Below are 7,338 nucleotides of genomic sequence, written 5' to 3' on the forward strand. Positions count from 1 at the left end.
CGGGATTGAACCAGGATTACGTTTTTAGTAAATAACTCTGAATTGCGGAGATATCTTTAAGGGTCGTCTCGAGAAATTAATACCACTAGGGACAATTCTTCCGAGGAGAGGTATATTTTGACTTGCCAACTCGTTATTCACTGTATTAAAATCTTTAAACGAAGTCCAAACAAAACCGAGATCGAAGTAAAATACTAGGCTAGCGTTTCTGTAACAGAAGCGGACGATTCGAGACGTCGAAAGCGAGGACCGAAACAATGTATCCCAAAATTCCCCGGAATGCACTACTTTTCGCGGTAAAATATGTCGAATAAAGTGCTTTTCTATTGGTGGAAAAAACACGTGATCGATAGCTCTTTAAAAACGATGCCAAGCATGGTGGAAGGAAAAATCTGAAGGCACTATTAGGCTTTATCTCAATATTTACTTTTGCTAGTATTAAATGTTTTAATCTATAACTACAGTCTCAATCTTTTCATGGTGTCAGAAGTGCTGCTCTCACCTTGTCATGATGTCAACATTCCGAGGACCCGATCACTTTGAACCTGGTACCGCGAATCCGGCCACTGCCTGGAAGTCCTATAAGGATAATTTCAAAATCTACGCTATCGCATCTAAGCTAAGAGCTGAGGAGAAAAGCACACAATTGTGATTTTGGTACATTATGTGACTCATTACTCTGATATCTGAATTACGGAAGTTACTGTTTGCCCGATGGAATCTTACGCTCCCTGAAGCTATTTCATTATGTCAAACTGATGAGACCTTAACAAACCCAAGCTGCAATAGTGAGTCGCTCTACCCGGCTCTACCTCAACTCAATCATCAATCACTGTGGATGCTGTTTTCCGTGGTGGCCAGGGTCATCGATATCATATACAGCACTCACGTCCTGTTTTCAATGGCTCCCGTTCTCGCCCAACGTTTTCATCTCTAGGTTCTTGGCATCCAAATGTCAATCTCCGCACTCAACATCCTCAACGGTATATATATATATTTTTTAAATGGAGCTTATACACAAGGCACCACCTTCGACCACATAAGCAATGTTGCTTGTGCGTGATCAAGTAACAGGTGGCCGGGTTACAATGCGTAGGGGGGTGGTGGCAAGCCCTTCATGCCACGCGAGCCAACAGCTCCCTACATTAACTATTACCGTTAACCTCAGCAAGTTTTTATGGGAAGGGGAAACCGAAGATCTCGGTGGAAAACCCCTTTAACCAGTGGGGAGAGAACTTACAAACTCTACGCAGAAGGAGTGGTTCCGGATTTGCACCCAGTGCCACTAGCTGGGATCGAACCCGGCTCCTCTTGCTGCGAGGCTAAAGTGCTAATCACTTATATCAAAGGGGCCATAACCGTTTTCCCTTAGGAGCTGGAGTTGGAGCTACTCGACTTCCATTTGCATCAATACAAAACACTAATTGCTTAAATTGTGGGCTCCTTCATAATCGGCCAGGTCGGTGTCCAGCAGCGAATCTTTATGTCACAATTGTCAGAGGAAAGGACATTGGGCAGGCTTGTGCCGCTCTCGCCCTTCCCAATCTATAGCCGTTTTAGAAAGTGAAAGTCACAATTATGATTATGGGGAATATGGTTGTTGTGCTGGATTCTTATGTTGAAATCTAAAGGCGTTAACTTGTGATGATGACGATTCCGCTTGAGCGTGTGACTTCATTTGTCATGCATTTTGTCGAGCTGTACCAAATCCACTGCTACTTGCAACTGGATGGTGTCTGGTTCTTCCGATAAACGCTGCTGCATGTCATCATCGTTAATCCCGCAAACACGTTTATGCATAATCATCTCGTCTAAGTGTTTTCCAAAACCACAATTAATGCACGGATAATCGTCTGAGTTCTGCTACATATTGAGCTATGGGTTGATCTCTTTGCCGTATGTGCCTGGTGAAATTCAAACGTTCAACTATCTTGGGAGGTTTCGAATCAAAGTGTTTGTCAAATAAAATCTATAAATCTTTATATTCCGAATCCAATACTTTCTTTGGGTGTACCAAGCTGCTGAGTAATGTCAAGGTGTCTGCTGACAATACACTCAATAATATCGCTGGTTTATCGGTATCCTCGGTTTCGTTTAATTGAAAATCTGCCGTTAATCGTTGATAATATTGCGACCAAGGTTCCACATCTTTATTAAATTATAGCAACTTCCCCTTCCCCATGGTTTACTTTGTTGTACTGTGTGCAATGGGTTATTCTGTCCTCCGAGTCTTCCTCGTGTTTGTTGTTGCTAAGCATAACGGCCGGGCCTTTCGTCCTCGTGGGTTCGTCCGTGAAAAACTTCAATTTCTTCTTAAAGTGGAAATTCCACTAAGTTGAATCTTTAGCAGAACTGACTCCGTCGCCATTGTTATGTTTAATAGTGGTAGGTTGATTAATAACTCATGGTTAATAAGCAATCAACTTAAGCCTGGCCACCGGGGAGGTACCGGAGTGTTGGAAAACTGCTAATGTCACCCCTATACCGAAAAAGAGCGATCCTATTAGTTTAAAGGATGCCATCCTCAAACCATCGTGCACCACCAACCTCTTACAGGCTACAAATATCTGGACTTCTACTCTTGACCATGGTCACCCTGTAGATGTGGTTTACCTGGACATTAAAAAAGCATTTGACCAAGTGCCACACTACACTCTTTATGAACGACTGCTATCTGCTAGAATATATGGAGCCGTATTACGTTGGATAACTGCCTTCCTTTCCAACCGCACCCAGCGAGTTGTGATACATGGATCTAGCTCTTCTCCCTGTTCTGTCACAAGTGGCGTGCCTCAGTGATCTGTGTTGGCTCCCCTGCTGTTCGCGATCTATATTAATGATCTGCCGTCTTCAGTTACGAACTCTTTTCCCAGTCTTTCCGCTGATGACACGAAACTAATCAAGACTTTCCTCTCCGACACCTCTTCTGCTGAACTCCAACACAACCTTAACGAAGTTGAAACCTGGGCTGCCATATCTGGTCTCTCATTCAATACCCTAAAGTCAAACGTGCTGCATCTTGGTAGAACAAACCCTCACGCAACGTACTACCTCCAAGGACAGACTATTCCTGCTGCCAAATGTGTGCGTGATCTAGGCGTCCAGATGGTTGACAAACAGACCTTCTCCGAACATTGTCGGGTTGTAGCGAAGAAAATTAGCATATTCACCTATCTTGTAAGAAGAAATTTTCATTTTAAAACTCCTCAGGTCATCAGGACTATTTTCAACGCCTTCATCCTCCCGTTGATAGACTCTGCTTCCCCGATTTGGTCTCCCTATTTAAAAAGGGATTTGGGCCTAATCAACAAGTCAATAAACAAACTGACCAAACTGGTACCTACCCTACGTGACCAATCCGCCAAGTTTCAGTGAGACCAAATACGTCAAAATGTTAATCATTGAAGACTGTCAAGTCTTTGATCTTATTGCGTAAGCATCGGACGTTGGATAGCAAAAAATTCACATTACGAGATCGCTTGGGTGTTGTAAGCTACGGCGAATCATCCTCTCTCACCGAAGACGAAAGTGGAGAGTCAGTTACACTCTTAATAAGGTTGGGTTGTTTTCAAACCAAAATGGGTTAAAATTCAGCCCAAACCTGGGTCCGTATTTACCCAGCCCAAAAATTGGGTTGTTTAGATTCAACCCATTAAAGGTTAAAAATTCAACTTGATTTTGGGTTGTTTAGACTCAACCCATTAAAGGTTAAAAATTCAACTTGATTTTGGGTTGAAAACTACTCCACATTGGTTTGAAAACTACCCCGCCTCTGGTTGAAATCTACCCCGCCTTGGGCTGAAAACTACCCCGCCTTGGGCTGAAAACTACCCCGCCTTGGGTTGAATTTTAATCGCGTGATTGCAGCTAGGTAAGTAAATTTTTGACCTGAAAATTTTCGTCTACCTATAAAAGACCAAGTGAATGTCCCTCTTAGAGATGAATCATTTAAAGGATCCATGGAGATATTATAGGAATCCAATTTAAATGGAGGACACAAATGGATTACTATTTCTCAAGGTAATCACTGTCTTGAGCTTTCGACCCGCAGGTCTTTGTCACACTAAATTAAACGAAACCAATTTTCTTATATATATCGATTCGTAAAAAACCTACAAAGTTATCAATTGTTAAAAATAAAAATACATTTTTTTAACGATTGATAACTTTGTAGATTTTTTACGATACGATATATATATATATAAGAAAATTGGTTTCGTACAAGTTAGTCCGCCAAAGACCCGCGGGTCGAAAACTCAAGACAGTTTTTACCTCGATAAATAATAATCCATGTGTGTCCTCCATTTAACTTTTACTCCTACAATTTCTCCATGAAAGAACATTCATATCTAAGAAGGTCGTTTAATTTTTATTATACAGGGTGTCTTAATTTGATCGGCCCAGGAATTTTTCTCAAGATCTATGCTTTCTAGAAATTTGAAATATTCACTATGTACGCTCTCGGGGGAGATCGTTATTTTTTTTGTAAATTTCAGAAATATCATGAAATTTTTCACGACTTTAGAAGTGTTAGGTTTTGAACGCTACGTGGTAGTACCAGCGTGTTTGTTTTTCACGACCAATTATTTCAGTCACGAAACGTCCGATTACCACCAGACCAATTCCATTAAAGGTTTTCGAGTATGCTCTACAACTTGATTATTGAAAATCTTCGTCTACCACGTAAAGCGTTCAAAAACTAACATTTCTAACACCGTGAAAAATTTCAGGATTTTTCTGAAATTTACAAATAATAACGATTTCCCCCCCAGAGAGTACATACTGACAATTTCTGTCCGTTTCATTGCATTATTTTTTATGATTTTTTTTGTATTTTCAACATATTTTTTTAATTATTATAGTAACAAAATATGTACTTTTCAACAAATATGAGAATCGGTAGGAATAAGCTAACCATTGTTAAAATTTTTGAAACCAAATGAGAGTTGAAAAGTTTCTATATGGATTTCAACCCAAATTCTTAACCTAATTTTGGTTTAATAAAACAACCCATAAAAAATTACCCAATTTTTAAAAATTAACTAAGGTTGGGTTGTTATTAACCCAAATTGGGGTTGCAGTGAGACAACCCAATTTTTTAACTCTTCATTTTTAAGAGTGTAGAGTGAAAAATGAATCACTAAACGCAGGTAAGGCACACGTCGGACAAACAAATTCAAGGTTCGCGGAACATATACGCTGATATTCATGGCGTGCCATATTCAAGCACTTGACATGATACCACTTTTGGCAATGAGGTATAACACAGAAAAGTCCCATTTGATTCCTGGCCACCGGCTTCGCACAATGCCCACAAGGTCGCTTAACGTTTAAAACAGGTCCCGGATTACTTTCGACATCCCCACAACAGGAAAGGTTGTTGAACCGAACAGCAATCAACGGCGTAGTCGTATAAACAGCAATTAAAAGCATCGAAGACGGAATCGGGCGAAGACGGCGACAATGTCCGGGATGAAAGTCTGGTCGAACCGGGGAACAATCGAGCGTCGAAACGTAGCAATGAGTCGCATCAAAAACAGGTAAATCAGAGCAACCAGTAGCAGCACCAGAGATAACGGCGACGTAAACAAACGCCAAATCCAGAAACAGTCCACAGATTCGAATGGGAGAACCAAACCTAGTACTGGAAGTTGGCGCCACTAAGCCTCCAAATGGAGGCTGCATTTCCAAAAATCCAGACCACTCAGCTAATTTAGAAAAACTTAACAAAAAACCAAAATAATTCACTAACCAAGAAAATTTTGAACGAAAATAAAAATTTAGTTGAGCCTAACAACAAAACTTTCGTTAGAATTGAAAAAACGCACGAGAAAAAAATTATGCGACTTCTCGCAAAGGCTCGCGCTTTTATGACAATAATAGAGAAACGGAATCATTGGTAAAATAGATTTTTCTTGTTTTAATTGCACAACTCTTGGTGACTAAAAACACTTAAGTAAGGCTGATAAGTCGAAATTTTAATCCGAATACTTAAGTTTTTGATCAAAGTATGAAATCTTCCACGTATATGTACTATTAATATACATGATAATTTTTGCAGGTACGCTAAATTGTCTAGCGTAATTTAAAGGGCAACGCAAGTGAGCTGGCAAAAAAAGAAAAAGCAGCTTGCTTTATATCCCCCCCAACCCCTCAATCGGCCTTGGCAGCAGGCTTGGAAATAAGCGGTGGTCACTGGGTCAAAGACCAGTTTATTAATTGCTCGGACCAGTTTTTTTATTCAAAAAGTAGGGGTTCACTGGTCCTTACGACCAGTATATTAATTCCACCTAATTATGAAAATTCAACTTGGACCAGTTTAATAATTATTGCTAGTCAATCGGAGACTGGAAGTTCAGCAGCTTATCAACCTGAAAGTTCAAAGCAAATCTGATTGTACTGTGTTAAATTAAAGTTAACTATTTTTATTAATTAAAAAAATCTTTACCAATACTTACGATGTTAGATTAAGCCTGGGAGGGCCTTGTGTTACTGTGTAAACAATTTCTTCTAATATTGGGGCAAACCCATGGGCTAGTAAAAAATAAGAGCAAGAGGTCACTGGCCCGAGGACCACTTAAATAATGTTAAATTTAGGGGTCCGAAGGTCACAAGGGCCAGTTTAAAAAAAAACGTTATTTCCAAGCCTGCTTGGCAGAGGCGGGCAGAGTCAACCGTAAATTTCGCACTTTACTGACTTTACACACATTTTGCCAGCTCACTTGCGTTGCCCTTTAAAGGGGCTCCAAAGTTCGGTGGCAAAATGTGTATAAAGTCAGTAAAGTGCGAAATTTACGGTTGACTCTGCCCGCCTCTGCCAAGGCCAAGTGAGGGGTTGGGGGGGATGAAAAGCATGCTCAATTTTCTTTTTTTTTGCGACCGAACTTTGGAGCCCCTTTAATGTGTAAAAACACCCACATTTATGGCGGAAATTATTTTTAAAGGGCAAGTGGCCATGTAGGGGGCGCTTGGTTTGGAACTATGTTTTCTTCTACAAGTCGTAAGTTGGTTTTCCAAGGAGGATTTTATAACGCGCGGAAACCTCATTCGCAAAAGTTTCGATTTTTTTAGCTCAACAGAAACGAAACCGAGGATTTTAGGCTTAGCTTAATTTATTTATTATGGAGAAAAGAACTGAGTTAGTTTCCGAGAGTTTGACGTTGATATTTTCGATTTAACAATGTTTTGGAAAAATTTATTGGCCAATTGAACATTTTCAATTATGGATGTTGAAACATTAGGCCTTCAACGCGGTATATCTCTGCCGCTAGCCTCACACACTTGGCCCTATATCCAGTCTCCCTTAACAATTTCCAAATCATTACACACCGACAGAAT

Source organism: Leiobunum rupestre, chromosome 7 (assembly GCF_980474605.1).
Source record: "Leiobunum rupestre chromosome 7, qqLeiRupe1.1.hap1, whole genome shotgun sequence".
Taxonomy (NCBI): Eukaryota; Metazoa; Arthropoda; class Arachnida; order Opiliones; family Sclerosomatidae; genus Leiobunum; species Leiobunum rupestre.